The 25,839-nt window shown below is 50.1% G+C and overlaps 1 protein-coding gene across 5 annotated transcripts in view; it reads right to left on the reverse strand.

Annotated features, from left to right (window-relative positions):
- Positions 1–5,792, reverse strand: part of BCL2L11 (BCL2 like 11) — a 53,187-nt gene extending 47,395 nt beyond the window's left edge. Inside the window, exon 1 of one of the 5 annotated variants that reach the window (XM_042852753.2) lies at positions 4,074–5,792. The gene's annotated coding sequence lies outside the window, so the exon portion shown is untranslated. Of the gene's footprint in view, positions 1–437; positions 557–3,812; positions 4,045–4,073 lie in introns of those variants that run through there. The other 4 variants (XM_065589914.1, XM_065589916.1, XM_042852751.2 and 1 more) reach the window with 4 other exon arrangements.
- Between the last annotated feature and the right edge of the window lie 20,047 nt (positions 5,793–25,839).

The following is a 25,839-nucleotide window of genomic DNA, read 5'->3' on the forward strand; positions in this document are numbered from 1 at the left end:
AGTCTGGAGGAGGTTTGGCAGCAGCAATCAGTTGTAGTAAGTGCGTCACAATAGAGTTTGTAGATTTGCACAGCACTGGCTCTCCTGCACCCCCTCCTTACCCTTTTAATGCTAACTCAACAAATCCTCCTTCCTACTACAAACTTCAAGGGAGAGGGAGTACTAAAAACGTCAGCTTGAAAACACTGCAACTTCCCCACCCAAACAAAGCAATACCGCTTTGTGTAAAATACCCCCGAGACAACCACACTAACACACACACACCACAGAGCCCAAACCCACAACTACAGCCTTTAGTACACAATGTCTCCGCGAATCCAGCGCCGGACTTCCTAAAACAACAGACTCCAGACTCATCTTTTTATTTGTTTGGTTGTTGTTTTTTTTTTTTTTGGGGGGGGGGGGGTTAAGAGTTGTACATTATACTGCAAACTCGCCCAGGAAAAACGCTCCGGGACCGCAGACTTCCTGCTGCCGCGCTGGGGGCGATCCCGGCCGGTGGCGACAAGCAGGAACCGGCGGGAGCGACGCCGAAGCAGAACCCGAAGCGAAGCACAGCGGGCAGCGCAGAAGCCGGGGCCGCCCCAGGCTCTGACCGGGTCCGGGTCCCGGCCCCGCGGGGTGCATCGGAAGGAGGGGCCCCCCCGCCCAGCCCAACAAAGGGAGGCAGGCGAGCGAGCCGGCCGGCGGGGACCGCGGGCACACAAAGGAGCCGCGGGGCAGCCCCGCAGGCCCCGTCCCGCCTCACTCACCTTTTCGGGCGCCCGCCTCCTCGCCCGAGAACAAAACCGCCCCCCCGGGGGCCAACCGCCCGCTGCCACACGCGCCCTGCCCCGCGGGACCCGGCCGTGCGCCCGCTCGGCTGCGCTCGCAGTGCACACTGCCGTGCCGTGCCGTGCCGTGCCCCGCCGCCGGCCGGGAGGCGCTCCCGCCCCGCACGCAGCGCCCGCGGCCGCCAGGCCTCCAATCCGGGCGCGGCGGGGGCGGGCCGCTCCGCCCCGCGTGAGGCCACTGTTTACAAACCGGCAGCCAGGCGCACACGGGCCCGCCTGCCCTGCTGCCCGCGCGCCTTTTCCCCCTCCGGGGCGGGCCGCGCCCCCGCCCCGCGACACCCGCACCGGGCCCCTGGTGCAGCCCCCCCCGCCCGGAGACAACCCGCACCGGGCCCCTCAGCGCCGCGCCCCCCGCCCAGCGACACCCGCACCGAGCCCCTCAGCGCCGCGCCCCCGCCCAGCGACACCCGCACCGGGCCCCTCAGCGACACCCTCACCGACCTCCTCAGCGCCCCCCCCCGCCCAGCGACACCCGCATCGGGCCCCTCAGCGCCCCCCCCCCGCCCAGCGACACCCGCATCGGGCCCCTCAGCGCCCCCCCCCGCCCAGCGACACCCGCATCGGGCCCCTCAGCGCCCCCCCCCCCGCCCAGCGACACCCGCACCGAGCCCCTCAGCGCCCCCCCCCGAGACACCCGCACCGAGTCCCTCAGCGCCCCCCCCCGCCCAGCGACACCCGCACCGGTCCCCTCAGCGCCCCCCCCGCCCAGCGACACCCGCATCGGGCCCCTCAGCGCCCCCCCCCGCCCAGCGACACCCGCACCGAGCCCCTCAGCGCCGCGCCCCCCGCCTAGCGACACCCGCACCGGGCCCCTCAGCGCCCCCCCCCGCCCAGCGACAACCCGCACCGAGCCCCTCAGCGCCCCCCCGCCCAGCGACATCCGCCACCGAGCCCCTCAGCGCAGCCCCCCCGCCCAGCGACACCCGCACCGAGCCCCTCAGCGCAGCCCCCCCGCCCAGCGACACCCGCACCGACCTCCTCAGCGCCCCCCCCAGAGACACCCGCACCGACCTCCTCAGCGCCCCCCCCAGAGACACCCGCACCGAGCCCCTCAGCGCCCCCCCCGCCCAACGACACCCGCACCGAGCCCCTCAGCGCCCCCCCCGCCCAACGACACCCTCACCGAGCCCCTCAGCGCCCCCCCCGCCCAACGACACCCTCACCGACCCCTCAGCGCCCCCCCCAGAGACACCCGCACCGACCTCCTCAGCGCCCCCCCCAGAGACACCCGCACCGAGCCCCTCAGCGCCGCACCAACGCCTAGCGACACCCGCACCGAGCCCCTCAGCGCCCCCCCCGCCTAGCGACACCCGCACCGAGCCCCTCAGCGCCCCCCCCAGCCAACGACACCCTCACCGACCCCTCAGCGCCCCCCCCGCCCAACGACACCCGCACCGACCTCCTCAGCGCCCCCCCCAAAGACACCCGCACCGGGCCCCTCAGCGCCGCGCCCCCCGCCCAGCGACACCCGCACCGAGCCCCTCAGCGCCCCCCCCAGAGACACCCCCCGAGCCCCTGTGTGCAGCCCCCGCCGAGAGACACCCCCACAATCCCCCATGTGCAGAGTCCCCCCCAGCTCCAGCGCCCCAAGATACACAGACCTCCCTGCCCCTCATTGCCCAGCGCCCCGCATCGACGGCTGGGAGAGGACCGTGTCCACACGAGGCGGGGATCGCTCACAGCTCCTCGAGGCGAGCCCCGAGAGCCTGCCCGCTCCGCAGCCAGCAGCCCTGCCCAGCCCGGCTCCTGAGCGGCGAGCCCCGTACAGACCAGCGGGACCCGCTGGTGCAGGGAGGCCTGGGCGCTGGACTGCCCCTGTGAGGGGCCAGACTCGGCCCCATGGACAGGTCGAAGCCCTCTTGTGGACAGCCCAGACCCGGCCGTGTGGGCGGCTTAGACCGGTCCCCGTGCAGGAATCTGTGTCGGCCGTGTGGACAGGCCAGACCCCGCCGTGTGGACGGGTTAGAGCGGTCTGTGTGGACACGCCAGACCCGAGGGTGTGGCCGGGTCTGTGCGCACGGGTTACACCGTTCAGTGTGGACGGGCCCGTGCCAGCCGTGTGGACAGGCCAGAGCCAGTCCCGGCAGTGTGGCGGGATTAGATGGTACCTGTGGAGGGCTCTGTGCCGGCAGGCCGGCTGTGTGGACAATCCCGACCCGGCCGTGTGAACAGGTCAGCCTGTCCAGACTGCGAGCGCGGCAGGAGGGACGCAGTGGTCCCAGAAAGCTCGCCACAGCGCCCGGAGAGGGCCGGCGAAGCGGGCCACGCACCCCTCGCTCGCTGCGGGTCTCTGGTTCCTTGCGCCGGGACAATCCCTTCGCCCTCTAGCCGCTAAAGGGCCCGCGGAGAATGCGCTCCCGTAACGACCGGCGGCGGCCGGGGAAATACACCGGGCGGGACAGAGCTCGGCGGCGGTGCAGCTCCGCTCCGGTGCGGGGCAGAGCGGGGCGGCTGCCAGCCGGCGGGGGTGTCCTGCCCCCCTGCCTCGGCCCCCCTCCATCCTGCCCCGAGCTCGCCGGCGCTGGAGTTTCCCGCAGGAAACCATCGCCGGTGTGTCGCGGTGCGAAGGCTGAGCGAAGCCGCCGGGGAACAGCGAGCTCCGCGGACGTGCCTTTGCCACGGGAAAACCCAGACTGCGCGAAGCCGGGCCATGAACACCGAGTGGGTGTCAGACAACCTGCTGCGCACCCGGGGCGGCGAGACACCGGAGCCGGGAGAGGGGGCGTGGGAAGGGATCCTCCGCTCCGCTCCCCGAATCTGCCGTGGAACCAATGGAGCGGCCCCGCCAATGCGAACTGCCGAGCGCCGTGGCGAGCTCCCAGCCGTTCGCCCTGGAGGGTGCAGCTGGACGGGACGCGTCCCCTCTCCTCCCCTCTGGCTGCACACACCCTACCCGGCGGACTGGCCTGACCCCGCTGGGCTCCTCCGCCCGCCGGCCCCGAGCGCTGCTCCCGGCCCGCCGGAGCCATCTCCACTCACCTGCCTGCGGACCAGCGCCGCATGCCTGTGAAATCCCCTCCCGCCGGGGCGCCTGGCTACGTCTCCAGGCACTGGGGAGAGCGCCGACCCGACACCGCAACCAAGCCCAGCTCCCGCCCCTGGCCAAACCCCGCGTCGCAACGCGTCTGGTTCATCCACTAGGGTTTGTTATTTTCTACATGCACAACAAACGGCCCTGCCCTGTAGCGATCGTGCTTCTAACGTGGGTACATGTCAGGCTCCGAAACCAAGTCTTCTCACCTCGGCGGGACTGATGGTTCTTTCGCCTCCTCCCACGCAAGCTCGTAAGAGGCACGGGGGCCAGATGTGGGCCCGAAGGGGAGAGTCAGCGGACAGTCCGACGCTGTGTTGCTGCAGCCACCCGTCTGCGAGAGAGAGGAGCTCACCTTCTGGGCAGGAGACGCGCGTGTGATCCTCGTAGCGCAGGTATGGGGCTGTCTAGATTTCCTGATGTGACTGGGTGTCTGCTCTCGAGTTCTACCCGCCAGCTGCCTTTCGTCTTCCCGACCAGGGCTAGGAGCTGACCCCATGGGACGGACTCATCTCAGGCCCCCATCGGATGCGAAAGACCGAGCTGCGATCTCCTCTGCCTGGCAAGGGTTCCCTGGCACGAGTCTCACGGGCACTTCAGTCGACGATGAATCTTCATGGCCAAGACAAGAGCAAAGGGTCGGATGGTTACGGGCTGTCCTCCGCACGCTCCTGCGGCAGCAAGGCTGAAATGCCCCCGTGCCTCCCGGCTACGGCAAAAAGCGGTGTGACCTGTCAACAGCTGAACTCATCCGCAAAGCGTCACGCTCAACGCGTTCTCCGCTCCGAGCCCCGTGAGCCCCGCCATTGCGGGCGGGGTGCGGCGCTTTTCTAACACCTGACTAAACCAAACCCTCCTGGAGGCGCCCGAGCCGGCGCAAGGTGCTCGGGAGACGCGTGTTTTCGCTTTGCCCATGAAATTCTCTTCTTAAATAACGTCTCTATTTTAAACTAAAACATTCAGCAATCTCTATTTATCTGAGGAAACTTATCTGGGACGGGGAGAAAGGATGGTAAACTGCCTAATTTTACCTTCCTTGAATATTTTAGGTAACGCAGTTCTAAAAATATACATTAAAAACACTTCAAACACTTTTATAAACAAGCTCCGAAGATATTTCAGTTTAAAGGCAAAGGAAGATCAAATCGAAAGCTTGAGTACAGACTTCTATCAGCTTTCAGTCGTCACCACAATCCCTTTGTGAGTTACGTTTGGACTAAGTCACAATTCACTCAAACGCTTCACTTTCTAAGTAGTCAGAAAGAATAGAGAGGACGGTTGGTGGTCAGAACATACATTTCAGTACTAGTTTTAAGGTCCTTGGGGTCAGGAATCCAGGGACTCCTATTAACACTGCCTTCTACCTTGACAATTTCTGCAGAAATTCCCCATTTCACTTTCCAGGGATTCTTAACGTCCCCTCTAGAAACCTTAACAAATGCATATTATATATTTGAAAACAATTAAATATTTATGCCGATTTTTTGTAGTTAGTTTCCCACAATAATGTGCACACTGTGGACTTTAATGAGACAATTCTGGAATTAGTGTTTTATGTAACAGCTCTAATATTAATAAGCTGAAAAAACTTTCATATTGACAGTTTTTATTTAACCATGAAAATCTTAATTTACAATATGATTTGCATGTACAATCATAATGTTATTTTGTGGTAAGCATCTCAGAAGTGCACTTTTGCAGTTGAGGACTGAAGACCACAGCTTCCTTTACAACATAGTCCAGCCAAACGTGTTTCATGCACTATTAGCACGCAGGTAAAGGTAAATCAAAACATTTCACTGGAGAAAAATACATGTAAAATCAAAAAGAATATTAATATGTCTTATTTTTATGCTGTATAAATTACTTATTGTAAAGCTAAGTCATTCGGAGTGGTGAAAGTTCAAATCATTATTAAAATCTCTTTGCTTATTATCTCTAGATTTATTGCATTCAACTTTTTAAATGTCAATCACTTAATAAATTAAATGTATTAAGTGTTCAGTATTATTGCTAACTTTAATCTGCTAGGCATAGTCTGAGTTACAGATGTTGACTCCTACATGTGATTGTGTACATTTTAGAAAAAAAATATTTGAATTGCGTTGTCTATTTTCCCATAATTATACTATTCATGATCACAATACATTTTTGGGGAAGAGGGGAGAAAAAGAAGGGAAGGATGGTATTTTGGTTAAAGCCACAAGAATGGCGGTTAGGACAACTGGATGAAATCCTGCCCCATAAAAGTCAGTGGCAAAATTCTCATTGGCTTCCAAGCATTTCACCCCAAAATTTTACTCTAGGCTCTGCCATACACTTCCTGTGTGACCTTTAGTAAGTCATCATGTCTCCATAGCGCAGTTTGCAGAACAGAGATGATACATGCTACTTCCCTGTTAATAAAGAGTTACACTTTACTTAGGGGCTGCGAGGCTTAATTTATTAATATTCATCAGCTCCTTGTTCGAAAATGCTAAGTTGGAACTTTCCCCCCAGCTTCCAAGTATACTGTGGCGTATTCAACATTCCTTACGCAATCAACCAGTTACTTCCAGTAAGGAGGAGTTTTGCTTGCGTGAAAGGGATTTATAATCAAACCGATTGCACCCTTGAGATCACAGAGCTCATTTGCACTTAGTGCCACTCTAGTGGGGCTACAAGGGGGCTACGAGAGCAATTGAGCCCTACTGGGAAGCCTTCCAAACATATGTTGGATGCTCAGCCTTGTTCTCAGCTGCAAGAGTATAACCCCCTTCCCCCTCACTTCTATACATATGTCTTCATCATCCCTGGCTGCCTGAGCTCTGCCTCATGTTAGACCATCATTTACTCCTGTCTTACACAAACCTGGTGTTATGACTTTTGGTATTATAAATAATTTAATCAGAACTGCCGGCTCATGCCATTGGGGGTAGATTGCAGGGGCATCTACTGTACAAACTAAGAGAGTGCGCGTACAGCTGTCTGTTGCCCCATAAAAAGATGTAGTGTGGAAGTACCTTAAACTAGGTCACATGACTAGGCTAAAGCCATAGACTAATTAAGCCACAATCTAATCCCAGAGATTTATGGAGATATACCTATCTCCTAGAACTGGAAGGGACCCTGAAAGGTCATTGCGTCCAGCCCCCTGCCTTCACTAGCAGGACCAAGTACTGATTTTTGCTCCAGATCCCTAGGTGGCCCCCTCAAGGATTGAACTCACAACCCTGGGTTATCCCTCCCTCCCAAGGACCATCGCGCTCACAGTTAGTGGTAGCTAAGAGACAGGAAACAAAGAGTAGGAATAAATCTCCAAAGTTCATCATAACCAAAGGTTAATCGAGGGGGTCTCAAGGCTTTGTATTAGATACAGTGTTGATTGGTACTTTTATTAACAATTTGGGAGGGGGATCAGTGAAGCAGCAAAATTTTGATGTGACACAAAGTCTACTTAGGTTAGTGAAGCCCAAAGGAGTCAATGAGGGAGTTCAGAAGGACCTGGCCAACCTAGATGAAGGAACGACATGATAGCAGATTACATTCAATATTGATAATGAAAACATGATGTTAGGATGTATAAGGAACAGGGTGAAGAATAATATGGACATTTTTATAATGCCCTTATATAAATCAATAGTATGCCCTCATCTGGAATATTATGTGCAATATTGGTCACCACATATCAAATTGGCTATTGCAGAATTAAAGAAGTTCAGACAAACGCAATAAGAATTTTTATCTGAGAAAGGCAACAAATAAGAGGGGACTTGATAAAAGTATATAAAACAGTGGTTGGTCTAGAGAAGGCAGATCAGGAGCTTCTGTTCTCCCTGTGTTGTAATACAGGAGCAAGGAGACATTCAATGAAATTAAAAGGTGTCTGATCAAAGGAAATTACTTTTTTACATAATGTGTAATTGGACTGCGGAACTCACTGTCACAGGATGTTGTTGAGGCCAATAATTTAGCAAGATTCAAAGCAACTTTATATGGATCAAAAAACTATCCAGAGTTATAATTAATGCTAACATATTTTATAAGGGATGAGACCTTCATGGGAGGCAGATTACCCAACTTCTTCCTACCCCTGGGTTTCTTGCACCTTCGTGAAAAACATCTGGTACTGGCCACGATCAGAAACATGATAGTGGACTAGATGGACCCTGGGTCTGATCCAGTCTGGAAGTTCCTATATGTTTCATCACAAAAGTTGTGCATTACTGAATATTGAGCGTTTATGAGCAGCTTCACATTTTAGTAACACCACAGCTATCATGCAATACAACCTAATTAATTCTCTTCGATATTCGCTATACCTGTGCTCTCAAACACAAATGTTCCCCTTACATCCACAACACTAGGGTACACCTAGCCCTGGGGCCCAATATGACACCGGCACCTCTGCCGATGTTGCCCCTAGAGCATCAGCATACGTGATTACAGTCCGTTCTGCTGTTACCCTGCAAACAGAGGGAAGGGCCCATCTCGTATGTGCAGTACACGGTATCTGCTTAGCATGTCCACCTCTGGTCGGGCTTTGCTGAAACCAGCCTGCTCTAGTTTTTCACAGGGCTATGACCGGGAAGCCAAATGCTCCCTCCACCACGTGGGTATTGTTTTCCTTTGGGATGTCCCAGGTTTGCAGTATGGCTTGGTGGTACAGAGCCCTGTCTGTGTGATCAGTTTGGGCCTTCCAGTCGTCTTCTCAGCACTGACTGCTGCTTCCCTCTAGCTACCTACCCTCCGGGGGGAGCAGGCAGCACAGGAGGATTCTTCAGGGAAGGGGAAATCCCTTACCCGCAGGCCTGCACCTCTGAAGAGACTGTGTCTGGCGATCCGTTTCTTTACCTGCCCCTTTCCCCTGGGAGTTACAGAGTCGTTCCCTCTCTTCTCTTTTCCTTATTTCCTGTGTCGTTTCGGTTGAGCTTTGATAGACATTTTTCATTGGTTTTGTTCTTAATCCTGTTTTTTTTCTTTTTGCTACCCAGTCCTCTCCTCCTCTCCTGTTGTGTGTCCCACATCATCCCTCTTCGCTTCCCTCCCCAGTTTCTTCCACCTTCTTGCTCTCCCTTATGCCTAAGTGTCTCTTCTGTCTTGCTCCTTCCTTCCCGTTCCCCCACTTTTCCTCTCCCATTTTCCCTTCCGTCCCTCCCTGCTGGTTTCCCTTCTCTGTCCCCCGGGGGGACTCACATTTGGTGGGGACACCTCACTGGATCCGCTGTGCTGCGTGTGTGCAAAGGGCAGGCCCTCTGCATGAAGAGAAACTGGCTGTTTAAAAGGAGCCTGAGGCCTCTGGCATCAGCCCAGGGAGCGTGTCATGAGTGGGGGCAGGAGGCTGGCAGTTTGCCCATCCCTGCTACCCCGGGCCTAGAATTGCTGCTGGCTGTATTTTGCTACAGGCTGGGTGTCATTATTAGACACTGTCGTACCACACCCGTAACCCCAGGGCAGGCTGGGAACCACCGCGTCACTGATTCTCCCTCAGTGCTGGAGCCCATTTATCGCCCCAGCTGTGCACATGCCCACTGTGCCAAGCTCTGCAAACGTTCTTGTCTCATGACTGATTGGAATGTGGAGTCATCCAGGGCCAAATTCTGCTCCCAGTTACACTGGTGTAAATATCTTGGCGTTAATCTGGATTTACACCACTGTCACAAAGTGCAAAATTTGACTCATAAGGCCCAATGTCCTTGGCCAAGAAACTCTTCCATTGAAGTAAATGGGGAATTGCCTTGAGCATGGAGTACTAACGCAACACAGAGGCAGCTGTGTTTCAGGGCTGGTTGAGCAATCCCTGTGCAATGCTGCCATGTGGCTCTTAATCAGCTGTCCCACTCAGAAGGTGGTTGCATCTCAGCCATGGACGAGAAATCCTTGTGCAGCATGATTTTTTCCATAGATTTAAAAGCCAGAGGACAACAGGTTCATCTAGCCTGATCCCCTGTATATCACAGGTCAGAGAATTTCATCCAGTTCCTCTGTAGTGAGCTAATAACGTGTGTTTGACAAGGGCACATCCACCCAGCAGCTGGAAGTGTGTTTCCCAATGTGGGTAGACAGCACATGCTAGCTCTGATTCAGCGAGTGTGCTAAATGTAGCAGTGTGGCCATCGCGGCTTGCGCTAGTCACCAGAATCCAATCCCGCCTGACCCCCTGGGCGCCTACTCAGGCAGCGAGAACGAGCCACCGCCTATGCCACCATGGCCACACTGCTGTTTTAGAGTGCTAGCTCGCGCAGAGCTAGCCGCGTGTCTGTCTGTCCACGCTGGGGAGCATGCTCTCAGCTGCAGCGTAAACAGACCCTCACGCAGATCTTCCAGAAAGGCAGCCAGTCTTGATCTGAAGAATTCAAGAGATGGAGAATCCACCACTTCCCTGGGTAGTTTGTGCCAGTGGCTAATCACCTTCACTCCTAAAAAAATTAAGGCTTATTTGAAATTGGAGTTTGTCTGGCTTCAGCTTCCAGCCATTGGTTCTGGTTCTGCCTGTCTCTGTGTGATGATGGTTCAGGGCTATTTATATGTTTGGATTGACAGCCGACCTGCATGTCTTGCTTCATTTTTGTTTTATTTTGTTTTCCATGTGGTTTTGGATTGCTACTCTGGAGTGCATCAGAGCATAACACTCTGATAGATTAGAGAGCCCTCAATACCTGGTACTTCCTCTCAGTGAAGGTATTTTACACCATAACCAAGTCACCTCTTGATCCTTCTAGACATTAATTAGACGGAGCTCCGTAAATCTCACAGTAGGGCATTTTTCCAGCCCTTCAATCATTTTTGTGGCTCTTCTCCATATCCTCTCCAATTGTTTAATATCCTTTTCTTTTTTGAAGTAAATGTGTGAAGATCTTAGTTCTTCTCCAAGTTTCATTTTATTACCAAGGGAAGCATACACCCTGCAGGGATAATTATACCACAAATAGGTACATAATGATTTTTCATTAAAATATTTGACACTAGTGATTATTAAAATGGAATGCCTCTGGAATTAAAAATTACTTCAACAAATAACGTTATGAATACCAATCAAATTAATCTGAAGATTACATTTATTTCATACCAAAGAACATTTAAACACAGCAGTAGTTGCTGAAAAATTTAAAAAAATTAATTCATAGAAGGCAGCATGAAAAGAACATGTTATGTTCAAACTATTTATTTTTTGCCTTAATTTTCTTGAGGAAAGATGCACGTACACATGCCGAGTACATGAGAGCACGAGAGGGAGACGAAACAAACAATAGATGGCCTTGTCCCCACGTTGGCTTTATATTGACTCCAAAGGCTCTGACATGTTCCCAGATTTCACAAGTGTATTTTGGCCTTCTACTCATTAATAATGAGATTAGGTATTTTAGAAATTAAAAAGCATGTATCAAAACAAGCCAGTTTCCAAGAGACTCAAAGCCATTAGGGTAAATTCACTCCTGATTTACATTTCTTTCATCTGCAAGTTGAGCAAACATTTTCCTCCGGCCCTGATCCTACAAGGTACTGAGCATCTCCAGAGCAATGAGGCTGAATTCTCTCCACAGAAATCGAGGCTGATTGGTACTTTGCAGGATTGAACCCTTAAAGATCAGAGCCACTGTGTTGCCTCTAAAAGCACTGCCATGACAGTGCTTATGGGTTTAACCGGTGACTCATCCCCTCTCTTCTTGGTTCCCATGAAGTCAGAAGTCCTTTCTGGTGCTAATATTGACAACTGAAAAGAGAAATGGGCATTGAACAATGGAAATGTGACAGCAATGGACTCTAGGTACACTGAGAAAATTCACGCACAGATGCCTATTCTGCATGCTGCTTTGTTTTCACGATCCCCAAGAGAGCTGGGTATTTCTGAGAACAAGCCTCCAAGGTATCAGCTACATAAGCTCTGTTCAATTTGCAGATTCCTCTTCATGTCTCCTGGGACAGGAGCACTATGTTCCAGCAAACAAGCCTCAGGTCAGCAAGTTTGGAGAGCGAGCCGAGGGATAAAGTCAGGTATTGTCAACGAGGCAACAATAGCAGGCAAACGATTTAACGTAAGAATAAAGGAACTGATGCTTCTTATGCAAAATAGGGAGTGGGAAAAAATGAAAGGTCCCTGGAAATAGCTGACTTCTAGGTCAGTTAGATCAACAGGCGTTTAAAAGAGAGTCATGTAGAATATATATGTTTTCCTGTTTTTGGATGTAAGAATGTTTGAGGAAAGTACAATAATATACAACATTGACATTCAAATAAAGGTGTTTTAAAATGTTAATTAGTAGAATCATAGAAATGCAGGGCAGGAAGGGATCTTGAGAAGTCATTAAGTCCAGTCCTCGGACCATGTAAACCTAGACCATCCTTGCCAGGTGTTTGTCCAACACGTTTTTAAAAAACTTCCAATGATGGGGATTCCACAGCCTCCCTTGGCGATCTAGCCAAAACAGAGTTGGAAAGTTTTCCTAATATCCAACCTAAATCTCCTTTGCTGCGCATTGAGCTCCTTGCTTCTTGTCCCCCTTTCAGTGCACATGCGAACAACCGATCACCATCCGTCAGCACTTTACCATAGTTAAGACTGTTATCGCCCCCGTCAACCCCTCAGACTTTTTTCTCTAGACTCTCTCCAATTTGTCCACATCGTTCCTAAAGTGTGGTGCTCAGTACTCCAGCTGAGTCTCACCAGTGCTGAGTGGTACAGTTATCTCCTGCATCTCACAGATGACACTCCTGCTAATACGCCCCAGAATGATATTTGGCTTTTTGCAGCTGCATCCAACCAGGGAATTGTCCAATTGGTCTGCAGGAGCTCCACTCTCATAGGTGCAAGCAGCCTCTCAAAGAGGTCCTTCTACTGCGCTCTGCCTGCCCCTGGAGTGATATTCTTGCTCCAGGAACTGCACTGCCGGGATCTACTCACGATTTTCAGCCTCCTTCTGCCTTTCAGCTTGATGTCCATCCTTCCCCTTCTGGGACTGCAGCTGCTGGCTGGCCCTGTCTAGAATGTTCACCATACGGTCATCGTGGACACGCTTCCTTTTCGACCACATCGTGACAGTGCGACCCCTGGCTCCCCAGACTCCTGCTGGCCCGTGGCTGGTCTGCAGATATAGATGGGTCCGAAAAGAGAAATGAAACAGTACAATCTTGTCTCAGTAATTCAGAAAATCTTCACTACATCAGCAGCAGAAGTGCCTTTGGAATCTTAAGACACCCCCCCCCAAAATTGATACTTTATGTAAGTGAACTTCTGTGTATTCAAAGACCAACATTTTAGTTCCCAGATGTTGCTTGGCCACCACAAAGAGTTAAGCAGTGCATAAAGCCTTCACACACGACGGTAAGGTGAAATTCACAACATTCATTGAATGATGCATCTTTAAAAATTGCACACCATTTTAGTCTGGGGGGAGGGAGGAGGGCAGGAGGAGGGGAGAGGAAACTGATTTCTCTTGTTGTGGTTTACTATTTATGGGTTCACAACCCTTGTGGGCATTCAGCATTCTGGAGGTTCCTGAATGGCAATAGGATATTCCATTCCAAGCTACCGGCGGCAAGCCAGCCCGGTATGCTAACAAGATTTTCAAGCTTATAATGACTGAGCAGCTGAGGTACAAATGCAGTGAGCTGGTGACCTACAGAGGAGGACCCAGAAAGTACACCCTGCCCCAAAAGTGGAGTACCCATCTGGAGTTCCTACTAGGGGGAAAGTTTGTAGCTATCAGCACCTGAGACCGGGTGAAAAATCATGGGGAAATCAACAGGATGCTGCGCTAGCTTCCACACAGATTACTGCCTCCTTGTAAGCGGCTGAAAGCTGTCTGCATTCATGCAGTTACCCAGATGCAGCTCTGGCTTACGATCCTGCCTGCACAGACTACACCTATCCATGGACTCTACACGGGCAACCTCCAGACAACATGGACTCTTACTACTGATGGCTCATATGGACTGCACACATAACACCCTCCTCCACCCCGCAGGCATACTGCTGTAACAAACAACTGCCACGCACCCGCCACGCCCCTGGCACATTTCTGGACTGCACATAACTTCCTGCTGTATTTTGGACAATAAATGCATCACCCACGCACTACATTTCCTGCCCTGCCCTGGTACCGTTTCCACTTTAAAGGTGGCTCAGTGTGCCCTGGCAGGGCTGTTGCGTGGTGGAGCGTAGTGTCAGGGAAAGCAATGCCAAGCTCTTACAAAGATGTTGCGGGGTGTTAAAAGTAACAGTGTGTTAGTATCTAGGAAAAAAATGAATGATAACTTCTTGATTAACTGTCATTTGCGCTTCCCTGTCTCTCTTTTGAATTTCCCATGAGGGTGGGAGACGCCGAGGCATTGGCATGATTTCCACCATTAGCAGATATTCCACTGCTGGTCACAATAATCGCACTGGGACATGAGCTGGAAATCCCTCCCATTCCTATATTAATGACAACATGCACGGAGGCAGAAACTTACCAGGCTATGGGGCTAAGTCTGCCTCTTCTGCTTCTGATGGCAGTTGTCTGGCAGGCTACTCCTCCCGGGGGTAGGGGGATGTCATCAAACAGCTCCTCCCAGTATGGACTAGGACATGTTCTAGCTGTTCCGGCGCCAAAGTCTCCTCGGGGACCAGCACGAGCACCAGAGTCACTTCGCAAGCCTGACCTGGCGCCTGCTGGCTCCCCTTCAGTGCTATCTTCAATTTTGGGGTCAGAAGGTCCAGAGGCGCCGACTTTCTAATGTGCCGGGAAGGGGTGCTCCGCCCCAGAGCCCACCTCCACTCCACCCCTTTCCCAAGGCCCCTCTCCTGCCCTGCCTCTTCCCACCCCATTCCACCCCATCCCCTGAGCACGCTCCACCCTCACTCCTGCCCCCTCCTCCTCTCCGTCCCCCCCCAGTGCCTCCTGCATGCCGTGGAACAGCTGGTCCGTGGCGGGCAGGAGGCACTGAGGGGAGAGGGATGCGCTGATCATGGGGGCTGCTGGTGGGTGCTAAGCACCCACGATTTTTTTCTGTGGGTGCTCCAGGGCTGGCGCACCTATGAAAAGGCTGCCATCCCAGCTGACCAGGCAGGCACGAACCACTGGGGCCTCAGTGGTTGGCATAATTCCCAGCACCTGGTCAAAGTCCTCGTAAAAAGCTCAGAATGATGAAGGGCTCCAGAGGTGCCATTCTCATCCCTGGCTTTTTGATAGTCCCTCTTGAGCTGCTCCCTGCACTGGTCACTGGTCTGTTGAAACCCCAGGGCTGCCAACTTCTCCCCTATTTCTTGGTAGGCATGGTCATTGCTTGCTCGCCTCAACACAGATCTGCCAGGATCTGACCGTGGTCCTGCATCCGGGTTGCAGTGCGCGGTGAAGGACTTCTGCATTAGCTTTGACCACGAAGAAGGAGACGGTTCACTTCGTTTCCAGTTCAGTGGTCAGAAGAAAATGGAAGGGTTAAATGCCAAACAGCTGTTCTGGAACCAGGAGGGTTACTTCCGTTTCCTTGGAGTCGATTGGCTAGTCTTGGGATAGAAAGGCCAAGCTACAATGGTCCAGGGAATTGTGGGATAGCATTGGTGGATGCTCAGGACCCGAGTCTGGGGACCTGAGCCTGAGCTAGGCCCACAGTGCAAAATGATAGAGTTTGGAGCCAAGTGCCAGTGGACTCAGGTTTGGACATACACCCCGGGCGGGTCCTAGGGAATGCGTCCAGAGGGCTCACTGACCCGAGTCAAACAGAAGGTGGGTTTGGGCTTGAACCTGAGACTGAGCTTGGGCTTACACTGCAATGTAGACAGACCTTCCGAGACCCTGGGCCTGACCCTCCATTGCCCAGTACCTTGTGCAGTTATTTACCCCACTGCCAGCTGGGTGTCATGCTCCCATGCTGATTTGGGATTGTGCTACACCCACTTTGCACTGACGTGAACGACTGCAGATGGGACAGGGTACTGGAGAATCAGTCCCCTACAGCCAGTCACCCTGGCTGGAGCGAAAGTGCAGAAGGAGCTACTATAAAAAGGAAGTGAGTTTAAGGAGCAATTGAAAAGAAAAGTAGGTCCCAGAATATCTAAGTGATTAATCACTTGTTTGGCGTTATACATTACATGGATTTAGTGAACAGTAAATCTTTAGAATTTACAATGCTCGGCACAGTGTTTATTTCTACAACTGATTTGTATGAATTTCCACTTAAATAATATACTGCCTTTAGCTTTTTTTTATTTTGAGTCAGACTTTAAAATATGATGCAACCCCCTGTTGCAAGCCATCTCAGAAGCACATTGAATAGATTATAGGCAGTAGTGAAACACAGTAATGTAAATATGAAGAAAAGCTATCTAGTGTGGAAGTACTGCATTGGGATTCACTATTAAGAACAAGAAAGGTTAATATCTTGGTAAAAATCAAGTTGCAATCTCATCCATTCATTTTATCTATTGCCTTTCTTAAAAATGGAAATAAATCAGTACGCTTTGAAGCTTTTGTTCCCCTCAGTCACAATCAAGATGAAAGTTTTCACTAGAACAAAATGGAATGCAAAGAAAGATGTCCAATGTTTAACAAACCTACAAATGTTGAATTCTTATCACCAGTTAACTACTTGCGTTTCAACACCTCACTGCGGTCTACTGTGCAAATGTTGACTTGTGCATGAAACTTGAGGACAGCATTGGCCTATTCCCCGTTTCTTGGTCTGCCATTATATCCAATTCTTACATAAGTAAATAAACATTCTTAGAAAAACACAGATGTTAAACACTTTTGTCCATACCAGCAGCCTAATATGGCATATCAGTAAGGCCTGCCTAGCTAGAAAGTCAAAACACTAACTTACAGTCTCGCTAAGCCAAGGAATTTTATATGTGTAACAAACCCACAAAGCAATACAAGGTGACTCCTACCACAAAGGCTTTGCTTTGGAGGGTGATTTTGCTGGCTGTTAGTTCCGGGGTAGATTACCTGCATTTGCTGCTTAGAAAAGTTAAAAAAAGATAATAAAAGTGACTCACTTATAGTGAAGTCTGAAAATCATCTAAGCCCTGATTTAGCAAAGCACTTAAGTACATGCTTATCTTTCTGGCACTCCGAAGCCCAGTGCGGGGCCTTTCAAACACTGGTGCCCAAGCCAGCTCAGGGGCACAGAGCATTTACGGAGAATGATGGTTGGCGCAAACAGCCTACCAGTGACAACTCTTATGCCCCTGACCCATTACGACCAATAGAATTGTAGCGTGCAAATGAGCTGTACAACAGGAAGGACGATCATCGGTTGAGGTATCTTTGATGGCCTCAGTTAGGAATGACCTGGGCTGCTGACCTGGCCTTACTTATATAATCGTAACAGTTATATACAATTGCTGATAACTTAGGCCTGGTCTACACTACAAAGCTAAGTCAACATAAGCCGCCTGGCATCAACCTAGTTGTGCAGGTGTCTACACTGAACTTTGTCTCCTACCCTTTATGCTGACATAGTAACACCGCCTCCCCACGCAGCATTGAGCCGTGGTTGATGTACGGAGGTTGACGCAGGGCGAGTGCAGACACTGTATTACCTAATGGGACCATAACAGTCAGAACTGACCGCTCTGGTCTGAGTTATGAACTCTACTGCCCAGGGGTCACAGAGACTGGAAGCCCTCCGGCATCTTTAAAGTCCTGCAAATGTTTGAAATGCCTTTTCCAGACTGTCCAGCCTGGCAAGCGAACCTAGCTGCTCTCCATTGTTGTGTGCAACTGCCCAGTTGGCCATGCTGGCTCCAGATGTGCAGAGCAGACAGGAGATTTGCATCTCCTGGACCTGGCGGGAGAAGAGGCTGTGCGGGCACAGCTACAAGCCAGCCACAGAGATGTCGACATCTACAAGCAGGTTGCCCAGGGGATGCAGGAGAAGGGGTACGACAGGGACCAGCAGCAGAGCCGTGTGAAAGCCAAGGAGCTGTGACAGGCATATTAGAAGTCCAGGGGGGCCAACAGTGGATCCGGTGCCGAGCCACAGAGCTGCTGCTTTTACCATGAGCTGCATGCCATACTTGGTGGAGACCCCAACAGCTCCCCCCACACCAGTGAGGAGCCCGAGTCACAGGCCCCTGGTGTGAACAGTGAGGATGAGGAGCAGGTGGAGGAGGAAGAGCAAGAAGATGGGGGATGTGACTCGGGGGAGGGGGGGTTTCTATGCGATGCTGTGAGTCCGGACTTGTTTGAGACTCCACCACAGTCCACTCAATCCCGGCTGTCAAGCACAGGCAAGCCCAGTGCAGGAGCAGGAACCTCGGGTAAGTGTGTAAATGTATTTCCCACTATAGGGATATACTGATGGCTTCCCCAACCTAACAGGACACAGCGATCGACTTTTCCTTAATTCACTCGTCTGAGAAGTAGTAACCGTACAACAAAGAGAGGTAGTGTTGGCATCTGATTTTCATTCTCCTGTAGCTAGGCAGAGGGGCCATGCAGGGCAGGTTGTTTATGCACACAGGGATGTCTCTTGAATCCTCCTGAGAGATCTCAATGAAACTTTCCTGGAGGCACTCTGCAATCCTCTCCCGAAGGTCTGCCTAAGGATGGCTGCCTTATTTCTTCCTCCATGGTAAGACGTTTTCCCACTCCGGTCAGTAGTAGCTTTAGCAGGCTAGTGGTCCAGGTGGCTTTGGGACGCCAGCAGCAACTGTGCTCTCTCTGCCTTTGTTACCTGCAGGAGTGAGATAGCAGCTATGCTCACCACCGCCTGTGGAAAATGGTGCCAGAATTCAGTGCTGTTGCCCTATACTCATAGTATCATGCAAGCGACTGATTTCCTCCTCATTTCTGTCACCTCTGCTGAGCCATGCTTACCATGCTTGGGGCCACGCACAAGCACTCCAGAGCTGAAGTGTCAATCAGCATGTCTTGTGTAACACTTTAGGGGAGCAAGGGAAGGGAGTTCTGAATAAGTTTTACTTTCTGTTGTGACTGTTCTGACAATGGTACCTTTGCGTGTTTGATCTGCAGCTGCTGTTGTTGTGGCTTTGAGGGGTTCCCCTTCCACACTCAGAGAACGCCTGAGCCAGATAAGGAGAAGAAAGAGAGGATTTGGGATGACATGTTCAATGAGATCCTGCAAGCCAATGTTGCATCGGACAGTCAGCACAAGGCCTGGAGGATGAACATTGAAGGCAGCCTGAAGAAGGAAAGAGTGGAGAGGAGAAAAGCCCGGGAGTCCCAGCAGGAAAAGGAGAGGAAGACAAGACAGGTCGGGAATCCCATAGCAGCAAATCCATCCGCTATGTGCGGCGCATTGCCAAGAGCCACAGTCCTGCGGAGCAGGAGGCAATTCATGGCCCCGCAGACTTGCATGACAATGTCTCCCACAGTGGATTTTCCAACTACAAAATGATTTCTGACTGACCGGAAGTATTCGGGATTTAGCCAGAGCCGGGGGAGGTGGCGGGGTCATCTGGCTCCCTCTCTCTGGCCTGGCCTGGCCAGGGCATCGCTCAGGATTAGGATGAAAAAGGTCCAGGATCCAAGGAGACGGGGAGGTGGCAGCCCTAATGGTGAATCTCACTCATAGATTCATAGATTCTAAGCCCAGAATGAACCATTGTAACCATCCAGTCTGGTCTCCTGTAGCACACAGGCCAGAGGCCTGCTCCCAAGGAACGCCCGGAGCAGAGCGTTTATAAAAAGCATCCAATCTGGATGTCAAAATTGTCAGGGATGGAGAATCCACCATCACCATTGGCAAATTAAGTCCAATGGTTAATTATTCTCACTGTTAAATTTGTGCCTTATTTCCAGTCTGAATTTGTCTTCCAGCCATTGGATCATGTTAGACCTTTCTCTGTTTGATTAAAGAGCTTTATTAAATATTTGTTCCCCAAGTAGGTACTGACAGACTGTAATCAAGTCACCTCTTAACTTTCCCTTTGTTAAGCTAAATAGATGGCGCTCCTTGAATCTATCACTACAAGGCAGGTTTTCTAATCCTTTGATCATTCTTGTGGCTCTTCTCTGATCCCTCTCCAATTTATCAACATCCTTCCTGAATTGTGGACATCAGAACTGGATACAGGATTCCAGAAGTGGTCGCACCAGTGCCAAATATAGAGGTAAAATAGCTTCTATTTGGGCATCTGGTGAGGTGTTCTTAAATGATTCCCAGTTATCATTCACATTTTTCTGATTAAATTCTTCCTTGACGCTTGCTGTGGTTTCTATTCCAACTCTACTTTTGACCCGGCATGACTCCAGTTTGACCCTTGGCGTGACTCCTGACCATGACCCCGACTCTAGTCTGGGCTTTGACCATTAGGTCAGACTGTCCACCATCACTGTGGCTAGTATCCTCACTTTCCTCTGCATCTCTTGTCAGGAATGGTTCCAGGTCCTTAAGAGGAATTTTTGGAGTTCCCTTAGGGGCACTCTTGCCCAGTCTATAATTATGCATTAGGGCTGCTCAGAAATGTTCCACAAATCTGGTTTTTGGGTTTGTGTCAGAGCAAAATTTTGATTTTTTTCATCAAATAACAAAATGTCCAAAAACTGAAATATTTCTATTCAGATATCCACTGCAGTGCCGCATGCGATTTGTAGTTCAGTTTCACCATCCTCAGTCTTCTCTCGGTGCTAGGCTCCCGAGCGACTGTATGTCCCATGAACCAACTGCCTTCCCTACAATAAGAGGAGACCGTGTTGCCTAATGGCAGATATAGTCCAGCTGGGGACCCCAGTTTACAAAGGAGACTAGAACGTGAGGCTTTCAAACTAGAATTCCCACAAGGCATTGCAGCAGCATTTCTGCATTGAAATATTTTGGTTTTAACTAAAATCTTGCAGTTTTTGATTTCCCAAAAGTCAAACTTTTCCATGGAAAACTTTGTTTAAACACTATTTTTTCTCATTTTCATTGAAATTTTGCATGTTAAAAGAAAGCTCATTTTCTGACCAGCCCTACTATGTATGAAGCCTACAATCCATGGGGAAAGGTGGATCGGCAGCACTTGGCTCTGTGACACCTCTGAAATCCGTGCCTGGGTCCTGTCAAACCTTTCCTGCTTCAGGAAGACACTGCTCTTACTTGTTATCTAGCTTGAGCCCAAAGACCCTGTGACGGGTTGCTCCCCCTCTGGGGTGCCACTCGATGTACTGGGGTCTCACTGAGCCCGCCTGTTCCACCAGCCTGGGCTCCCTCCCTCCCTTGAGCTGAGCCAGGCACTCAAGTCTCTTCTAGCACACACAGGTAGGGCCACACCCAGCTGCAGAAAGACACAGACACTGAGATCAGCTCTGCCTGGGAAGATTCAGTTTGGGGATTGCTCAGCACTCAAGTGCACTCCCCCCCGGACAGTAAACCCCAAATTGTCTTGTCTTGTGCTGCACAGAGAACTGTACAGCGTAAGCTCATGAAAATCGCCCCCTCCCTAAATGTGGAGGGAGATATGCACAGCTTTTTGCCCCCCCAGTTATGAATTGCACAAACTGGTGTATAGAAAACAAAAACAAGTTTATTAACTACAAAGAATAGATTTTAAGTGACTATAAATGATAGATCAAAGCAGATTACCTTAGTAAATAAACAAAAACCACAAACTGAGCTTAACACATTAGATAGGTAGGATATAAATTAGCAATTTCTCACCCTGAGTGATAAACAGGCTGGCAGATTCTTAAGGCACAAGCTGTCTTGGTTTTCCCAGGTTTTCATACACAGGCTAAAAATCCTTCTAGCCTGGGACCATCACTTCCCACAGTTCAGTCTTTGCCCCTCAGGTGTTTCCAGGTGTGCTGTTGCAGGGAGAGTGAGGTCCCCCCATGATGTCATTTCCCCCCTTTTATATCTTCTTCCCACTTGCTGGAAAGCTCTTTTGCTCTGACCTGGGTCAAACAGTTCCCATTGTGTAGTGTTATCTCTGAGAGACTTCTATTGCACACAGTTCCTGGGGTAATCCTTGTGCTTGTGTGCATTTCCTCAATAAGCCATTAACATTGTTTGGCCTGTTTACTGTTGTACCTGAAAGGCCACTTGTGGGTGCTTTCAACCTCACATGTTTCAGTAATACCTACATAGCCAAACTTCATAACTTCACATACCATGATAACACATACAATCCAATGAGATATTAATGTCTATCAGATCAAGACTTTTAGAATGATACCTCACAAGACATACTTTGTACAAAACATCCTAATTACATGACAGTGGTGAATATTGGGGTGTCAGTGTCACAGAGCCCCATGCAAAATTTAAGTCCAACTGTAGTGCAGGAGAAAGAGGGGGACAATTCGCAACTCCATTTGCAACTCCAAGAAGTCTCAAAGCTTCCCCTTGGAAAAACCCATAAGCATTGCTGGGCATTCACAGCTAAATCGTGGTGAGCAGAGGGCAGATATGGATCATCTCTAGATAAAACCTCTGCAGCATCACATGTCATATTGCAAAGGGCAAGGTCACAGGACAAATTCTAAACTATGTCATCAAATAACATGTCTTATGGGTAGGCAGTTATCGTGGTGTGTGGTTTTAGCAGTGCAATCTTGGCTAGTATGACTTATTTGCAATATAGTAGAGCGGTCATGCAGTGTTGCAGAAGAAAGATTTTGAACTTTCAAGATACAATGTTGTATACAGCTTAATGACAAACTTCTGACACCATCCCTTTAAGGAAAAGCATGTGTGAGAAAGGGGCTTGCCACTAACTTGCACCGAAAGAATTAGCAACAAACTGTGCACATTTTGCAGACAAAGATGTGTGTCCGTGGGGGTATAACTTATGATTGGACTATGCTGGGATTCTTACTATTGTTATTATTGTTTGGGTTGCGGTCGTGTTTAGAGGCCTTTGCCCCATTGTGCTAGGTGCTGTACAAACACACAACAGAGAGACAGTCACTGCCCCAAACCGCTTACATTCTATCTCTGTTGATTTAGCTGGAATAAGAGGCTAATGGAAAAGAGTCCTGGATTGTAAGGACATTCATTGATCACAAAAGTGTTTCACATAGCTTCACTGGTAATATGCTTAATTTCCACTTAAGCAAATATGTAAATGAGATATACGGATTTATAATTCAGATGAAGCTTTCAGTAGACACATGTTGGGGGCCAGGAACCTTGGCCAGCCCCTACATCTGCTAGAAAACCAAGACACTCAGAGAAGTTTAAATAAAACTCACTGTGATCTCTTGAGAATTCAATAAATTCCCTGCTAGTACTTGACACCCACTTTCCTGTCATACTCAAGCTCTAGAGGCAACAGTTGTGCTCATTAACCAAAAACCCTCCTACTCATCGATGACAGGCTTATCTTTGCAGAGTGTACAAATGCACAGATGATAAATGTGCTCTCTTGCTGCAAATGTAAATCTACCCTAACAGCAATGTCAGTGATAGAGGCCCTAAAGGAGGCATTTCATTTGGTTACATACCTTGATTAACAAAATTTGGTTCTCTGAAGTGGGGCAGCCCTACTGCCAACAAGAACTCTTCAAAAGTAACATAAAGAGAATTATTCTTCCTATTTTTGATTATTGCAATAGTTCTTGGGAGCCCATGTCACAGATCAGGACCCTTTGGTGCTAGGCGCTGAACAGACATGGAACAAAGACAGTCCCTGCCTCAAAAGAACTTACAATCTAACTGTAAAATATTGTACTTAAAATAGTTCTGATTCTTCTCCTTTTCATCCCAGAGCATCTTTGCAGACACGGGGAGCAGTACAGCATTCCCATTCATTTGACTTGTTCCTCCATTAAGCCCAGCCTGGTCATGTGTCTGCATCTGATGTCCCATCACCTAGCTGGTTGGTCCCTAGGTTGGACTGACCTTGGTTGTGTTTCCATTATTTTCTTTGGCATCCTATCATCTGCTTGTCTTCTGCAGTGTCCTCACCATTGTAATCTTTTTGATTGTAGCCAGTCACGTGCCCTGATTTCACTTCCTACTCTCTTTCTAACTTCCTCATTTGTCTTAAAATCATCCCACTTCACACCTTCTGAAGATCTCTTATCTCAGCAGCCTCCAGTCATCTAACATCTGTTTCATGCAATGCACCTGCTTCCAGACCCTAGAGTAATACAGTTAGTACACGGGTTTGATACATTTTCACTCTGGTACCAAACATAAGGTTTTTATCAGTCCATAATTTTGTCAATTTCTGTGCAGCATTTGGGGTTAAGGCACATCTCGTTTCAAGCTCATGCTTGATGGAACTGTCAGCACTGATCAAGCTTCGTAGGTACAAATGAGACTCTGCTTGTTCTATGACTTCACTGCTGCGGCATTTCAACACTTTATCTATTGTCCCTTTTCCAAGATGCAACCACTCCATCTTCTTGGCATTCACTGTAAATCCAAGTCCATTTTCAAAAGTAGCAAAGAGCATGATCATTAATTTAAACGTGCCTGCCAACGGTATGATGTCATCTGCATAAGCTAAAGAGCTTAACTCAAGATCGTCCAGTGTCACATCCTCCGGCTCATCTAGCATTCTTACTATCCCATGTAAGAACATGACGAAAAGTGATGGTTATTCCAGGCGCCCTTGTCTTCACCAAACTTTGACTGGAACCAATTGCTTAATTTTCCACCAATTCTTACAGCGCTACAGGAGTCTCCACACTTCATTTTTATAATTGCAATTATCTTGTGTGGAGCTCCATATGATTTTGCTACTTTCCATAATGCCTCTAAACGGAAGAAACAGGTTTTCTCCCAGACATGAGGGAAGGAATCCCCATTTACATACATAGTCAGCAGGGAGATGGGAAGTCAACAGGAAAGCAAGAACAGCAAAAAACCTTTCTGCCTCTTGTATCAGGGTCAGTGAACTTCGGGAGGTAGAAGCAGACACAGAAGTGATTTTGGTATCCATCACGTGGGGGATTAAAGGCTCCAGGGCTCTTGAAACTTCAGAACGTTGGATCCTTCAACCATGGGGGGGCTGAAGTCTCTGGGAACTGAGTTTAGGTCAGAAACCTGCCTAAGCAAAGATTATAGTGTGCAGAAATTAAGTTTTAGTCTTAGAAGCATATTTTTACTTTTTTTTGGCTTGTCACCCTTTCTATCTCTATTCCTTACATGTGGTATCACTTAATCCTGTCCTTTTGTTAAATATACTTGTTTTACTTTTACTACAAACCTGTTCAGGGCTATTATTGAAATCAGAGTGTTTGTCCAAGCTCAGTGAAATGAATGACCTGCAGTGTATTGTCTCTTTAAAGGAGCAGTGACCGTCATCCTTTCTGGGAGTGGTCAGTGAGAGGGTTGGATACTGCCGCCAGACAGTTTGGGGAAAATTCAGGACCGGGAAGATGTTGGGGTCACCTTGCAAAAAGTAAGTGGGTGGTGGAAGCCTGGGTGTGACCTGCATGCGTGGCTGCTGGCTGCTGGAGTCAGGGCTGGGAGACCCAGAAGCAAAGCATTGAAGGCACCCAGAGTTGCAGGGCAGACAGTGACACAACCCCTTATTGGTCTGGGTTGAACCCAAGGCATCACGCCAGTATGGGTTGGTGTCCATTTGGGCTCTGTTCGAGCGGTCCAATCAGCTCCATGCCGATGCTCTCAAAAGTGTGTCTGCTGCTGACTTCGGTATCAGGGCAGCCCTTGGAGTGCTCTTGGGTCCTGCCAACGCACGCTCTGGGTCAGACAGGCAGGAATCCCTCACCTCTGCGTAGCTGCCTGGCCAAGAGAACCAGCAGGTAAGTCTCCTCGCGGGGGTTTCCCTCCCCAGGTGACCGGCACATGGAACCAAATGGGTGAGCTGAAGTAACTCTCTCCAAATGGGCTGGGGCACCACAAGATGGGCCCGAACCTCACTGGTCTGGTGGTCGCGTACCCACCGCTAGAATCGTTCCTCTCTCAACTCACAGCACGACCATTGTTTTCGTTTCTATCGGTCAATTACATCCCCACTGACAATGGCCAGCTGTTTGTATCGCCGGCATAAGGTAGGATCTGCCTTCTGTTCCCTATGAAATCCTTGTTTTGCATCAGCCATTCTGTATTCAAGTGGTCTTGAGATCGCTGGTCTCTCAGGGGCCCTTCTACCCC

The sequence above is a fragment of the Chrysemys picta genome, chromosome 3 (genome assembly GCF_011386835.1).
Source record: "Chrysemys picta bellii isolate R12L10 chromosome 3, ASM1138683v2, whole genome shotgun sequence".
Lineage (NCBI taxonomy): Eukaryota > Metazoa > Chordata > Testudines > Emydidae > Chrysemys > Chrysemys picta.